The sequence below is a fragment of the Haemaphysalis longicornis genome, unplaced genomic scaffold (assembly GCF_048455015.1).
Source record: "Haemaphysalis longicornis isolate Haplotype H1 unplaced genomic scaffold, Haemaphysalis longicornis Haplotype H1 scaffold_14, whole genome shotgun sequence".
Lineage (NCBI taxonomy): Eukaryota > Metazoa > Arthropoda > Arachnida > Ixodida > Ixodidae > Haemaphysalis > Haemaphysalis longicornis.
In genome coordinates, this window is record NW_027526245.1 from 47,296,108 (window position 1) to 47,313,030 (window position 16,923).

Genomic DNA, 16,923 nt, shown 5'->3' on the forward strand with positions numbered 1-16,923 from the left:
AAGAACATATGCTTATTCGCACCTCTTAGTCAACCAATGTATAGGTGATTGTCTTTCTTGAGCTACTAAAACGAAAAAAGTGGTGCAGCTGCACTAGTGTTGCAAGGCTGGAGAAACAGTGGAGGCAGACGTGGGCATGAATTCTTCCCCCTGGGATTCGCTGTGAGGGCGGAAAACCGACAAGAACGGCTTTGTAAAATCCGCCTAAATCTCGGCTCACCTCTCAACACTTCGCCTAACAAAACCTAACAAAACTCAGCGAACCCTAGCAAAACCTAACAAAACCGTAAGGTGCTAGGTCGGCCACTGCCTCTACTTTCTCCAGCCTTACACCTCTAATGCAAACTGCAATAATTTTTTTTTCTTTTTAGGCTGCCTGTGCCGTTATAACGGTCAATTGCTTGTTCGCGGTAAACTATATTATAACTGTATAAATCGGTTAAAATTTTAAATACATATCTTCGGTACCCATATTTATATGGTCACTGCGAAAATAAAATGGGTGAACGTCAATTAATTTCGCACAATATAATATTACTGGTACTGCTAATAACTTAATGACATATAACAGGTAGTTCTCGGGTAGTCATTGCTCTGAAAATAAAGGAGGTGTTCAATCATTATTTCACTATTATTCACAGGTAAATGAAAGCACGAAGCAAAGCTGGTTCAGTTAGAAGAGCATATTTTTTTCTGTATTGACCACACGAATAGTTTGTTATAATTTTTTCAAGAGCTTTAATTATTTAAAAAGTCTATTTCTATTTTCCCTCTAGAGCGGTGTTTCTTAAGCACAATTTCTACGGTTACAAAAGTAAAAACATATATTTCTTAGTTTTCATATATTTTCGTCGTGTGACTTTTTAGAAAAGTGCTCATCAGCTGGACTGCTTTTATTTGCCACTTTCTGAAAACACTAGGAACCAAACTTTGGACGCCGTTGGTTGTATCAGGAGGCAAGCGTAGGAACACTAGCACCCGTTAACGTCAGAAGTTTTTGTTTGGTTTTCAGTTGTAGTAATGGTCGTTGTAGGGATATTTTCCGTTGTGTTTGCTGTTGTGGTGAAACCTTCCTCATTGCTGGCAGTTGTAGTAGCAGGAGTGGTAGCGTTACTGGTCATATTACTGATGCCTTTGCTACTAGTTGTAGTTTTTGTGGCGGAACTTGTCATAGTGATTTGTTCCTTTCGTTTACAAACACCATCAAACACACCAGCGTTCTGCCTAACATTAACGCACTTACACCCTGGGGCACATGCGTCTCCATGGGGGTTGTTAGTAGAACACTGGAAAGAAAACGAGAACAGCGTGCATAAAACATGTTATTCTCCAGGCAATAGTCAACACGAATTAGCTTATTATTTGTTTTTACACAAGCAGGAAGCCGTATGCAAGAGTAAGAACGCACTTACGAGGCCTTACAAAATTACCCAACCAATGGGCGTATATCGATCTATTCTCCACGTAAAGCGTTTCGAAGGAGCAGGGCAGCCAAGTACAATAGTGGAATGATCATAAGCATGATGCTAACGGGATTGACCATAAAATAAAACTAACGCAACTCCTTCAAAAGAACGGGAACGTTAAGATTGAACAGCGGTACATTTTTCAGCTCTATAAACAAGTTAATTATCTAATACTATCACTGAAAAAGAGCCCGCCGTAGATGGCTTAATATTACCAAAAACGTATTGAAAACACCAATAAAAACCTTTTCGAATAGGCAGCGTTCAGTCATATCGGGCTGTAAATTTATTACCGGAAAACGTTGCATGCTCAGTGAGTTGAATTCCATCACTCAGGACAGGAAAGGCTTGTGAAAGGACAGACAAAAGATGCATAAATACTTCTAGCTGGAACGCAAACCTACCGTCATTGGACTCGTCATTTATTGCTTATACTGTAAAAAGCCCGTTAATTGAAACTCCGAGGCGCCACCACCTCCGTTCGAGGTACTGAAAGTTCGAACTAGCGAAAGTGAGGAACCGAAGCTGTAAATCCCAAATGTTGAGCAGTAGAGCGTGTCAGCAATTGAATGCCTCTAAAAGGACGGGATTATATCTTGCCTTTTATGCGTGAAGGCGAAATCTAGGCCTTTTTTGTTCTAATAAGTGAATGTAGCAGGACTCCACCTTTTCGCGTTTTGCACCACTGAGGGAGAGTCCAGTAGTATTCTAGTCTGTAGTTATTTCCGAGCAATGGCATCGCTGATAAATCATCCGGGACCTCCTCACGGTCACTGGAACACATAGGTTTATGCTTCTAACCTCAGAAATGAAGCCATCTGCTAGCACGCGCCACACCTTAAACTCGTTTTCACATTGACGTATTGTGCAAACAAACTTGTTCAACGCACCTGATGTAGAGGTTTTGTATTGCGTTTACCTATCCGGAGGCAACGAAGCCTCCTGTGTAGTCAGAGGGGACCGTTTCTTTGGCCATGCGCCAGCCACCAGGCTCCCATTGGGGACACGTAGTTGGAAATATGCGTGGCGGAAGCCCGTCGCGTTCGAATTATCCAGCTCTTCAATACAAAGGCTTCTGTTCAAAACTCCGGTGAGAGATCTTACGGCGGTGCGTAATCATACATAGGTTTTTCTTCTCGCACAGCCCTATGATTACATTGAGTCCTTATGTTATTTATGACCAACTCTGTAAAAATAAAATTTCACTAGTCATTCGTAAGTGCTCTGGTTTGTTGCCCCTCTCTTTTCCACCTTTTCCACGTTGATCCCTAAGCCGTTCGGGTTTGTTTAGTTTGAAGCCCTATGTTATTCGATTGATAAATCACGAGCATGTCAAAGAACATGTTTTATTGATAAGGCTTGTATTTGGATGAGGCTACATTTAAATAATTTGAAGTGCTACGTCAAATGCTGCTGATGTGAAAAATATGGTAGTATATTCAACACAACCAGTGGAACAACGGTCGTTGGGCGTCTGTCGTTTGGAGCTGCCAAACTGGGTGTCATCTAAAGAAACAGTTTTGTAGTAAGATTTCTGGTGAAGCGGAACTCAGCTGCGCAAAATGAAGGTAGACTGTAGAGTGCTTTACTGCATGTTCTGCTGACGGTTTTTTTGTTGTTCTGCAAAGTCCCGCGTAAACATTTAGTGAAATGTTTGCGTGCAACAATTCCATGTCTATCCACGAGAAGTTCCCTCCGCCCATAAAAAAGGTTATTTCGGTTCAGATGATGTTTGTGAGAATTGATGATGGTAAGACGGCGCTAAAAATATTTTAAAAAACACTGGTTTGCAGATAAAAACAAAATCAACTATGATCGCTTTTTATTGCAAGAATAAACACGGAGCTTAATTCTACTCCTAAACGCACACTTTCCCCTCACTGCAATAAACAGCAGCCTTACCAGTTATAAGAAAGATAGCGCTGCACAATTTGAATCGTTTGGGTACACATTCTTTTTTGTAACAACATTTATACTGTTGTGTAAAACCTCTTACCGTGTAAACGTGCTTTCAATGCGACACTAAATGCAGAACAGCTAATGCAATGACACTACTAAAACATTTTTGCGTGGGGTTTTTGCTTGAAGAAACAATGATACAAACTGAATGTTCTGACACTCAAAGCCCAACTTTGAGCTATGTTAGCATTTGAGGGGAATACAAAGGCTGTTGAAATGCTTCCTGTTGCAATGAATGTTCAAAAATATTTTGAGACGTTCTCTTTGACGGTTTTTACTCTTCATCCAAAAGACAACAGACCTGGAGGCACACTTCAGCACTTGCTGTCTGTCATATCACGACTGGGCAACTCAATTATACATAGCTAAGAGTATTTACGATGTTGGCCACGAACCACATACAGTTTGTGATCTTCCTTTGCGTGATGTTGCAACTAGAATAACATGTGCAAGACTTGTTGTTGTTGTTGTTGTGTTGTGTTTTATGGCAGATAAGCAACATAGGCTAGCTAAGAGTATTTACTATGTTGGCCGCGAACCACATATAGTTTGTGATCTTCCTTTGCGTGATGTTGCAACTAGAATAACATGTGCAAGACTTGTTGATGTTGTTGTTGTGTTGTGTTTTATGGCAGATAAGCAACATAGGCTATCATGCCCTAAACAGGTTTTGTGCATTTTGGGGATAACCGATTGTAACAACCGGTTACAGCGTTACAGCTTGTTGAAGCCCTGCTTCTTTTATAAAAATAAAAACGGAGGAAATTTTAGCAAGAGTGTTTTCTTCTAAAAGTAGACTGTGGTGAAATGGAATGTGTTCGTTGCAGAACAGCCTAAAATAGTTTTTTCTCAGGACCTCAAATTTCGTACGAGAGTAACATGTGCCTTACTGTTAGCTCTGGGTCGCATTCCTCCCATCTCGGTTTATCTTTTTAATAAGAAGGAAGTTATACGTCAGATGTGTATGTCCAATGCGGAGATGGCATAAAATAACTTCTGTGAGGCGTTCTTCATTTTTGCTTGGTTCCCACTGTGCTGTAGTGGGTTTACCTACGTGAAGTTTGTTGTTTGTTCCGTTATCCCAAGAGGACTGCCATGTTTCTCTCAGTTTAATAAGCATAAATTTCATACAGTCGCTATCAGGAATATGTACTTGCTTTACTGTTTTGTTACCAGCATGTGCAGAACATGCATCGGCTCTCTCATTACCATTGATCGCAACATGGCTACGAACCCAGGACAACCTTATTTCCTGTCCCTGTGTTTTTGCTGTTTCTAAATTGCGTTTTATGTCTCCTATTATGGGTTGAGCTGCATTTTTGTAATGTAAGGCTTTGATCACGCTGAGCGAGTGTGTGTAGATAACACTTTTCGGAATGATTTCCCTTCTTATTCTTTGTACAGCCACAGCAATTACATAGGATTCCGCTGTGAAACCCGAGGCGCACTGAGGTAGTCTGATCACCTTCTCCCATTTACCTTATAACATTGCACTCCCGCATGGCATGATGTTTTGGAACCGTTTGTGTAAAATGAGGTGTAGCCTTTGTATTTTTTTCAGTGCCGAAAACTCCGGTAATACGTGTTCATGCTGTATTTTATTTTTTTTGAAAGTGTGTAAGTGTAAAATCGCACACAGCAGGGAATTTATACTAAGGTGGTAGTTGTTTTGTTCTTTGGGCAGTCCCAGGTAATGTGTCCAGCATACCAAGTTCTTGGCATTTCTCTTCAAACCTAAGGATCAATGGTCTAATAGCTTGGGGTTTGTTATTAAACAGTGCCCTAGACGGCAATTTGGTAACTATGGGATAGCACGGATGCTTCGCTACTGAACGGTTCTTTAGGATGTATGAGCGTGTCAGCATGGTTCTTCTTTATGTAAGTGGTGGTTCATTGGTCTCAACATAAAGAGTGCTAATGGGTGATGTCCTATATGCACCAGATGAGAGACGTAAACCTAAATTATGTACGAAATCCAGTCGTTTTATGTAGGACTGCCTTGAAGAGACATACACAATGTAACCATATTCTAAGCAAGAGCGCACAACGGAGCGATGAATTTGTAGAAAGCATGACGTGTCGGAAACCCAGTGTTTGCGTGACAGAAACTTAAGTGTATTTAGAGCTCGGGATGCTTTCTTTTTCAAGATAGTGTTTTGAGGCAGGAAAGTGAGTTTTTTGTCAAATGTTATGCCGAGAAGTTTGTCTTTATTTTAATGGGCCAATTTATTTCTTGTAGGTGTAGGATGGGGTTGGTCTGAAAGGCCTCGTTTGAGTAAGAAAAGAATAGCGACTGTTTTTTGTGGTGAAAACTGGAAACCATTTCTGTCTGCCCATGTTGTCAGTTTATTTATAGTCAACTATACCTGTCTCTGCATGTCGTTACATTAGAGGATGTGCAACTATTTGAAGGTCATCAACACAAATAGAATATATATTCGACCTTGGAAATATTTTACATATGGAATTCATTTTTACCAGAAACAGTGTTGTGCTAAGAATACAGCTCTGAGGGACACCGTTCTGCTGTACGAAATTTCTCTACAGGGTCGAGCCCAGGCGCACTTTAAATGAACGATTTGTCATGAAGTCGTTCAGGCAATTAAGCATTCTTCCAATGATGCCTAATTCTACTAAATCCCGCATTGTAACAAACCTTCATGTAGTGTCATAAGCCTTCTCAACATAAAAAAGACAGCAAGACTGTGTTGTCTGTGTATAAATGCTTCTCGTAGGGTATTTTTGAGGCGGACAGGATGTTCAGTTGTTGAGCATGCTTTTTTGAAACCGCACTGGTGAATGTCTATAAGTTCATTTGATTGTACGACAAAACGTAACATAGTATTCACAAGTTCAAACGTTCTGGACAGACAGCTCGTAAGCGCGATTGGTGTATAACTACTAGGGGTTGTTGGCGGTTTTCTGGGTTTTAGGAATGCTATAATAAAAGCATTTTTCTGCTTCCGGCGTTTCTCCCGATAACCAAATTTTGTTAAAAACTTCATAAGTGCTTCTACAGCAGGACCAGATAGATGAGCGAGCGTTTCATAATGTATATAGTCTGGCCCGGAGGTGGCAGGCTTACCATACAAAAGAGCTCTTTTTATTTCGTGGAATGTAGTTTGTGCAACCGTATGTTGGCAGTCGTTGTTTCTCTGCTGCGTTTTTACACTGTAAGAACGCTTGGGTGTTGTGTGCGGAACTTGATACTTTGGCGAAGTGTTCAACCAATATATCTACCGGTCCTTATATGCTTGTTTGCACATCCGGTGCTGTTAAAAGGGAAGTTTGTCGGGGGAATACGTCCCATTTAGCTTACGAATTCGCTGCCATACCTTTTTTGATGTTGCGGAGCTCTTTGCGGAGCTTTTTATGGGGGAGACATAATTTTGCCATGAGGCTTTCTTAGTTTCGCGGCGAATGTACCTTGCCTTAGTTCTTACCTTTTTAAATTTATTAGATTTTCCGATGTTGGGTACTTTCTAAAGACCCCCCATGCTTTATTTTGCTCCTTCTTTGCCTCCTTATATTCTTGGGAACACCATACTTGGTGGTTGTGCCTCACCACTCCCGTGGACTGTGGGATAGCTATGCGTGCAGCATTAACAATGTGGGATGTAAACACATCACTCAATCTGTCAATGTTAAGACTGTCTGAAAAAACTTGGTCTAAATTTTCTTCCGAAGTATAAAGTCACCAGTCAGCAAACTGAAGCTTCCACCTGCGTGGTTTCGTCGGGACAATGGTTGGTGATGCTGTTAGGCTAATGAGTACAGGTAGATGATCGCTCCCATGTGGGATGTGTATGATATCCTATTTAAAGTCGCTAAAAGCAGACGGTGAACTAAAGGATAAATCTAAACAGATCATCTTTCCTGAGCTTGGGGAGCAGTATGTAGGCTTGCCAGTATTCAGTAGGCATTCATTATTGGACAAAATCAAATCGTCTGCAATACGGCATCTTACATCACTTTTTTCACTTCCTCAAAAACATGAGTGGGAACTAAAATCACCTACTATTAAGAACGGTTCTGGTAACTGATTTACTAAATCTTTTATATCAAGCAGTCTTACCGTGAGTTGTGGTTCCAAGTACTAGAAGCAGACTGTGAGTGTTTTAAATACAAGCAGGGTGGCAGCCACTGCTTCTAGCATAGTTTTCAGTTTGTGTTTTTGAGCTGCAGTATCATTTTGCGCAATTATGGCGGCACCCCCAAAGTGCCTAGTCACCTGCTCTTGGTCACAACAAAAGACCTGTTATTCTTTCAGTATGTTCTTAGGTTGAGGTTCCAATGAGACTGAGTAAATGAGTTTGAAGTATTTCTTTGACGTCATTTAAATTATTTAAAAGTCTTCTACAATTCCAGTGCACTAGGAATGCCATGTTATATTTGTATCAGGTGAAAACTAGGTTTTCGGTCACGTGATACGGTTTTTGCCTTTCTTTCCATTTTCTAAGGAGTTCCGCCGCACCTCCAAAGTAGACGGTCGAGAACCTCCCTCGGTTGTGTCCATTGTCTCTTCAGAGACGCTGGAGGTTCGTGCAGGATGCACGGCTGTTGAAGAGTTGGACCTCGTCGTATGGGGTGAGGCCTTCGGGACTGCCAAACTAGGGGTCCGTGCAGCCCGCTTGGGGGGTGGTGGAGCAGCGCTAGCTGCTTCGACCATGGGCGTGGGGGCGTGGCTTCAGCCTCACTCTGTGTGGCTTCAGCAGGCGCCGAAGACAGCTTTGATGCCGCGCCCTGTTGCACCACAACGGAGTAGAATCGGGTATGCGCTGGTGTCAGACGCCTCCGTGCTTTGCGAAATGTAAGGTTTTCAGTTACTTTCAGAGTGGTGACCTGTTTTTCTTTTTTCAACGCTGGGCAAACACGAGATTATGCTGCGTCGTTGCCCTTGCAGTTCACACAGAGTTGTCCGGATTCCCTGTTCTCGGCAAGGTGTTAATCAGAGGCAAATTTGGTGCATGTGTCTTGGCCCTGGCAGCTTAGCGAGCCATGACCGTTTTGTTGGCACTTGTAGCATCGCCGAGGATTTGGAATATACGGTCTCAGTTTCATTTTTAAGTATCCTACCTCCACAGATTCTGGAAGTATGATTGATGCAAAGGTAAGGACGATGTGTTTGCTCTAGATTTTTTGTTTTCTCTTTTGATTTGGTTCTATACACATTGGTGACGTTCTGTTCTTTCAGACCTTCCAGAAGTTCCTCCTTAGAGACGTACTTTAGGTCGTCATCGGAGATGAGTCGTTTTCCCTAGGGAAGTTATTATGAACCTGTTGTTGCAAATTAATGTTAACATATCAGTGCGTTCTGATAATATTGCAAACGTTTTCATTCGGCGCTACGCAGAGAATTTATGTTCATTTATTGAGGCACTTTTTAAAGCATCCCTGCTAACAATTTCTTTGCCTGCAGACTGGTTGTGTGCAAAATAATTATAATTCATAAAGGCGGCAGCAAGCTGTAGATAGAAACATTTAGGCCTACCTCACTAACTAGTTGCTGCTCTAAATTGTTGAAACATATGCTCAACAAGACAGTAATGACCTATTTAGAGGGTAACCTAATGCGCCCAAACCAACACGGCTTCCGTGAATACCTGTCTACTGTTACTCAACTGTTGGAAACCGCGCATGATTTCGTTACTATTCTAAACGCCCAAGTGCAGACGGACACCATGTTTGTAGACTTCGCGAAAGATTTTGATAAGGTACCTCACAGTAAATTCATTGACGAACTTTAATCTATTGCTATTAACAGTAACATAATGCTATGGAAAAAAATGTATCTCTCAAATTGTACCCCGTGTGTAACCGTAAACAACACAACCTCTGATTTATGGGAAATATGTTTCCGGAGTACCGTAAAGTTCCGTTTTATGACCCATCTGGTTTCTACTAAATGTCAATAATATTTACGGTCTAGGCTACTTATAACAATATCTAAGTTCCAAGAAAATCCGATCGTTATTACCGATGATTGTTATATGCTGGTTGCTAAATAACAAGCCAGAGCAGAGCTCAAAACATTTTATTCGCGGGCAAGCAAGGTTGTACTGCTAACTATTTGCGGTAAAGAAGCCGTACTTGGTCAGCTCTGTTTGCTGCACATGAAGCTGGCGCACATCTTTTTCAAGAGCATCTATAGGTGCATCACCTAGCTGAGCGAAAGGTCACTGGTGGAAATGAAGTTCCTGAGAGACTATCATGCGTTGGGCCTCCTGCAAAGGAGCTACCCGAGTAGGCTGTGCAGCCGCGTCGTCAAAGCTGTCACTGCCACCGCTGTCCGTAGCACGTATCCGCGCAACAATCTCCTCTTCGGTGGGGCACTCACACTTTTCCAAAACATCGGCACTGGCGCTTGATCCGCGGAAAAATGGAGATACTTGAAGAGGCACGCAGCCAAATTCAAAGCAGCAGGCACCAGGACGGAGCAAAAGCGGCGGCATTGGGAGAGGTGTTTGGAAGAAAAACTGTACCCCTCTCCTCTCGCTTCCTCGTAAGCGGTGCAGGTGACTCGTTTTCTGAACGGTGAACTGGATGCGAGTGGCATCACGGCGCATGGTGTCGGCGTGGTTGGCGCGGAGAGCCGGTGACGGCTCGCATTTTCGGTGCTTGCTGTAACCCGATTCAATTGTTATATTGGATATCGTGGCACTGGAGCATTGTAATAAGCGGTTTATTTTCCTATGGAAAACATACAACAGCATACGTTGCCGTAGCGGTTCATTATTATATCCTATATATTGTTATAAACGGTATCGTTATAAATCGGTATACGTGCCTGGAACTTAAAGTTAAAATGAGAGTATTCGCTGAAGACGGCGTGATGTACACTACTATTACCACTGCTGATGACCACCTTAGACATAACACCACCATAGCTAATATTTTATTTAGTGCCTTGAGCGGCGAATGGAAATTAATGTGTCCAAAAGAGCTTGCCTTAGAATGCCTCAATGAAATAAATACACTATATTAATTATAATTTAGTTGGGACAAGCATGGCAACAAACGACACTGTTAAATACCTGAGTGTGTTTTTTACTAGTAAACTGAGGTGGGATGCACATATAAGCAGCACATGCACAAAAGCCTATCGCCAGCTAGAGTTCCTACATCAAAACTTTGCATTGGCGCATTCTAATGCAAAACTAACATCTTATAACCTCTCATAAAGCCGATCCTCGAATACCCCAGCCTTGTTTGGAACACCCATCAAGAATGTCTTTCCAACAAATTAGAAAACGGACAACACCAGGCCCTTCGCTTTGTGTATCCGAAGTATTCGAGGCATGATATTGGCAGTGATCTGCATTGGCGGGCTTGAATACCGACTCTTGCGACCCGTTGCCGTGTCTGTTCCTTAATATTTCTTCTTCTTTTATATCAGCACGATTTAAACACAGATAAAGACAACTATATGAAGCTGTGAATCGCCACTCCCTATGTACCAACAATAATAAGCGCATCAGGCCGTTTATGTCACGCTGGGCACATTCAAATATTCATTCTTCCCTCAGCAGTGGAAGGGATGAATACATTGCCCAGTGAATGCGTTAATCTTTCGTATTTTATAAAGAGTAAAACTTTCTTTCATTGATTGTGTGTGAGCTCTTCCGAACATACTGATCACTGTATTACCTGCGGATACCCCGATCGTGTTTTGCGACCTGCCCATGATTAGGTGCACTATATTTCATCACTATGTTTTATTTCCACCAGCATATTGTAATTCCGTTTCTTTCGTTATAGTCGACATTGCTTGATTTTTTCGCCCATGTGTATATTAGCACGCCCACCCTGTATGATTATTGAGAAAGTCTTTCTGTATGAAATAAATAGTAGTAAAAATAATTTTAGGTGCTTGGAATTTTTACGTCAACTGGTGTGTCGGCATTGCCGACAGTCGCTTCTGTTTAACGCCAAAGCCTTTTGTGCGTTGTTCTGCGAAAAAAGTGCCGTTGTTGTCTCGAGAGAAAATTCCTGCCATTTCAAAAAACAAATAAAAAAACTTGTGATTCGGTAGGAGCCGAACCCGGGTCTCTATAACACCAACCCTCTCCTGTACCCACAATGTAAACACTAATTTTTCTTTTTTGTATGGCAAACCTTCAGTTATTATACAATGAAAAAGTTAGGAGCGCACAAGTCAAGACTCCGACGATTAGACACACGCGTCATGGAGACGCAGCCTTTCTTGTGGGTCGCTTTTAGCTGCATAAGTGCTCCGCAGCAACGGCGCCTACACGGTTCGAGCGCTAGAACAATTGTTGTTTGTGCTTTTGATCTTGTCTTCGGGAGCGTTGAGAGGCTAAAGTTTCCACTTCACAAAACTCACCAAACCGTTAATTTGAATTGTGAAAGTAGAAGTACTGAGACTTCTACTTGGCAGCTCATCATCAGGGGGGATAAGTAAAACAGGTGCACACCAGTCACGCGGAACCTTGACTCTATGGAAACTGTGGCGCGGGGCATCCTGGTTGCGGACGTTTTTCCAACCGTAAAAAGAAAACCAACAACGAAGAAAGCCATGAATACATGGCGTATTGAAAGAATCTGGTCGAAGGAGTCTGCTAAAAGAAAAAGAGACGGAAAAGGAGTTCTTACTAACCGCAGCTAGGCTTTCACCTCTCGCAGCGCGCAAGGACGCTTAGGTGCCCCGATAAACTTTGCCGCCTAGCTGCAATTTTTACTCATCTAAACTATGACACGTTCTTTTCACTAGAACTACTTTCCACTGTTACGTCATGTAGCACCGCTTTCCCAAAACATGAAGAGTGAAAATTTAGTCTTCCTACGAGTTTTACAAAAAAAACATTTTCAGATAGTTTATCTACTATTGCCGACCAATGGGAGGTTTTTAGGAAGAATGCTAAAAATCACCCTGGTGTATTAGGTCAGTGCATATAATACGTGTGAATTAGTTGTATATTGTACCAGGGACGGAGAATAGAGGGCGGGAAACGTCGGCCAGTGGTCAATGGTACTGACAGGACCAATTGCCCATAAAATACACACTAAAAACAATTAACCTTATGTAATCAGGATAGTCACTAGAAGAGTGTTAGGATGTTATCTGGCAGAAGTTGGCGTTCAGTAGCGGTGGGAGAGATATGAGCCTGTCTGGCGGCGTAGGTGTCCGCCACGTTCGCTCGGTAGGAAAAGGCCGAGGACGAGGCGGTGTGGCCGCGCGCTTGGGGTTTCAATACGGACGGCATTGCGGCAAATGTCCACATGTGTGAAGTCACGAAGACCAGAAGGGAGACTTGCCTTCGCGTTGGACTTTCCTGGCGTTGACGTCCAGCTAAGTATTCTCAAGCACTCCTCATTGCTCCAGCCTCCAATTTCCTTGTCTGTTTCGCTTCCTGGCCTCTTCTTTTTATTTCTGTTATTTTTTGCTAAGCGATCTTCGCCGAAAATAGCAAAAGCACCTATTTTTCTTAACTTCTGTGCGCTCCGTAAAGCGCCTCGTCGCATCTTATAAACAAGAGCATTTCTCCAAAATTGTAGTATAAGTAAACTTGAGGTATGAAGCTATTTCAGGCGGGGTTCTTTCAATGGGCATTAGGGAATTTCAAGGATTTGTATCGCAGCAATCTGCGTTTTTATTTAAACACCTATCCTCCACAATCATTGAGGAGCCCATACCTTTTTTAAAAATCATTTGAAAATTTTCAAATGTTCTTCAGTGATCTTAAATGTAAGGAGTATACACTGTTTCATTGTGTTCAAAAAATGAAATGAGAATTATAGCGCAACCGTAGCCAGTTCTGGTAATAAAATGAGGTGGTTACATAATGCGGTAAAAGTGCATTCATTTATGGAGTACTTTCTCGCATTGCTGCTGCCATTCCGTTTTACTGTTCCACGTTTTATATGTAGTTTTTTGTAGATTCTGCATTAGGGCAGCATACTTTTGTGCGTTGATGCAGCGTAATGCCTGCACTTGTACCCCAAGTCGTCGTGTACCACCAATATTTCCCAGGGAAATTTAAAACACGTGATGACAATTTTTAAGGCTGTACAATCTAATCTCACGGTAAAACTAAATTTATCTTATACATGGAATCTTAACCTTAAAAGCACTCTAAATATTGCATTGACGCCCGCCTGGAAGGAGATCAAGTACAACTGTAAGCTTCTTTTATTCAGTATTTTCTGATAGCAACAGTCAAGGACTGCCTGATTGATAGCCGCAAGCAAAAATTGACCGCACTTAACTCTGCATTTCAGAAAGGCTTTATACACGAAAAAAGGGGAAGCCTTCTCCTCAAGCGAAAAGACCATGTTTTACGCCCGCACAAACCGATCGCTAACAAAGCCATGACACTTCTGTCACAAGTGAAGAAGTGACTGCGCAGTTGCCTGAACATAGAAATACTTCTCGGCAACGCAAGCAACCAGTCATAAAACTAATAAACATTACCCGTAAAAGTATCTTGACAAAACACTTGAAATAGAATTAGTGCCCTTTGTCTCTGTGAAGAAGATGCCCTGCAAAGCAGCACGTCCTCCACGGACTGCACGAAACAAAACACGTTTGTTTGTAATTCACAACTGAGCGTACTGGCTACCCAATTACTTGAAGGAAATTTGGCAACGGCCAAAGCTTTTATCGATACAGGTTTACCACTGCTATAATCAAGAACGTCTTCGTTCAGAAAGCCGAAACAAATGACAACACCGTGCGCTAGACCCCGTTTTAACCTGGGCTAATTACAATACTGAACAAAAAGTATCATTCTAGTTCACTATCGCCAACGTAATTACTGATACCCGCGCTGCAAGTCGAAACATCGCGGGGTCTGTAGTTTAAAGATAAAACAGAGCCCCTCTACAGCTAAACTACGGTTTGTTCTAAGATTGAAGTGGCATGGACAAAGGAAGAAGCTAATAACCCCTCCTCCCAATTCATTTTCCTCATTCGTCTTGTGTCTCGTTTACCAGTGTGCACGCAAGCGCAAGTAGTCGAGATGAGTGCCTATTGGTTTTCGATGGCACTGCACTGTGCGCTTTGATCGATCCCGAGCTCAGCACCACAGACCGAGCCTCCGAGAACGTAACGTTATTTTGGTCACTCGGCATGCCTTCTATATAACATATTCATTGAAAAGCTTCAAACACTGACAGACAGGCCACATTGCGTTCTAAGGTTGGTTGAAACCGGACTCTTACTATAATCGCCCTGCGCTATATACGGCTGCCTTTTGAAGGCATACCAGCGAGAACTATAGTGCTCGGTCGCAGTATCCTCACGGTTGACCCGCACAATGTGAGTGAATGGCACCGGATGGGACCGCAGCAACGCAAAATGTCTTTTTTATTCAGAAAACGTGTACATTTTAACTCAACGTGTGTCTGTCACCTTACGCTTACACGTATTTTAGTGAATTATTACCGTTGGTAAAGGATTAGGTCGCTGTGTGACATTTCCTAAGGCATGAAATTTTCGGTTTGTTTATACTTCTGAATAGAATATGTTAAACATAAGCGTTCGCTAGCTCCATTCTATCGTGGTTACCGTGAATCGCTTGCAACACAATAAATTTCATGTTTGAATGCCAGGCAACATCAAAATAAAATAACTTGTCTATTTTCACAATTTTCTGTAGTGCATAAGTGGTGGTTTAATTATAGCTTAATAGGATATTGTCCAACTGAGAGTTATCTTATGCCAAAATCATCAAAATCAGCAACACCTTACTTAGGTCTACACCAAGACATAGGCCTCTCCCATTCACCCCCATGCGTTCCTGTCCTGCGCCGCTGGGACAGATTCTGTAGTCATCCTGATTTGGTTCCTCCATCGAGGTTACTGACGTTCCCTTTCTTCTAGACCCCTTCGTTTGTGTCCCCTCTGTTACACTGGCGGTCAAAAGGTTGTGATTATAAACGCCTGACTACACGATCAGTCCAAGCCCATTTCTTTTTCTGTATTAGAAGTATCATATAGAAGTATGATTTCAACTGTTTGTTCCCTATTCAAGAAAGCTCGTTTCATTTTCCTACGCGTTGCTCTTATCCTTATACATTCCATGGCCTGTTGAGGTAACCGAAGTTTGCCTTCCAGTTGTTATTAGCCCGCCAAGTTTCCGCTTGATATGTCGTAACCGGCACGAGGCATGGTTTGTATATATATTTTTTCTTTTTAGCGTAGAGCTGGCTTTAGTTCTGTTGTTTTGGAGTGCCTGCCGAGTGCAATATAGCCGATCCCTATTCGGCTTGGGATTTCCTTCTTATGCTTAGGGTGAGCCCTGACAATCTGTCCGATGAAGCGATATCTTTCTCCTTGTTCTAGCTTTGCGTTACATATGCTGAAAAGGCGCGTTCGGCATGTTTATTTATTATTACTTTAGATTTATTCACATTTCTTGTAGCACCGCGGCCATGCTTTCTCAGCGTAGCTCCTAAACCATTTTTGCTGGTGTTCTGCAAGCTAACCTAATAAAATGGTGCCGATTCAAGCCTCAAATTGTTCATGTTATCTCCGTTTATCCGCTACGCGGTGTTTTCGCAGTCACCATTTCTTGATACCCCTTCCTGACATACTATGAACAGTTTTTTTGAAATTTTATCTCCCGGCTCAGCTCGTTTTTGGATCGTGAATTTATCGCTGTGGTTGTGAAAGATTATCCTGCCCTTACATTCCTCCTTTACCGTATTTACTCGCATAATGTCCGCACCCTTGAAGTTTGTCGTCAAAATTTTATTTTTTAAATTTCGTGCTGAATGAATGCACCCTGAACTTGCCGCAGCAATATGTCATATGTGTGTGAAGTCAGCTGATGATGATCGTGCTTACCTCTGTTTTCTTTCCTTTCAAAGTGGACATGGCTACGTTATTGCCACAGACTTGCCGATATTAGCGATATCGGCAAGCATGCGTTAAATATTGATGAGGAAGAAACTCACTAAATGCACATACTCCACTCACAAGGCAAAGAAAAACATTCACTCAGCTTGCTGCATCGACCACCATGTCTGTTTTGATGTCCCGTAATGTGAAAGCGGCAGCAACTTTTATGTCGCCCTCTTGCGACCTCCCAGCAACCTCGTTCCTGCGCAGTCCGTAATTCATGAAAGCACTGCATTTTGAGTCACTTTCCAAAGCGGCTGGAGCTTGTGCGGAGAGTTTACTTTGTTTTTAATATTTTTATTATCTTCATATGACTAATCGTAAAAATTCTGACCCGCAACTTGCTCGCGTTTTCTGTGCTCACAAGTTTTTCGCGAAATATTTACCCCGCGTAATGAACACACCCCTGAATTTGCATCACATTTTCTGGAAAAACGTGCGATCATTACGCGAATAAATACGGTATGTCATCTGGGAGTCTTACGTAGTTATTCTCGATTCCCCTGTCTGTAAATGCATCAGGAATTTTAGCGGCGAACAGAGAATGAAACGTTTTTTACAGTCCATAAATGCCTTGCAAAAAGATTTGAAAAGGGCTTACTATGCGGATTTTTGTATTGCTTGATTTACAGTGTA

At 42.1% G+C, this 16,923-nt stretch overlaps 1 long non-coding RNA gene across 1 annotated transcript in view; it reads right to left on the minus strand.

Annotated features, from left to right (window-relative positions):
- Nucleotides 1-875: 875 nt before the first annotated feature.
- Nucleotides 876-16,923, minus strand: part of LOC144165078 (uncharacterized) — a 36,118-nt gene continuing 20,070 nt past the window's right edge. The window contains exon 2 of the long non-coding RNA XR_013321339.1: nt 876-1,286. This is a non-coding gene — a long non-coding RNA (uncharacterized LOC144165078). The remainder of the gene's footprint in view (nt 1,287-16,923) is intronic.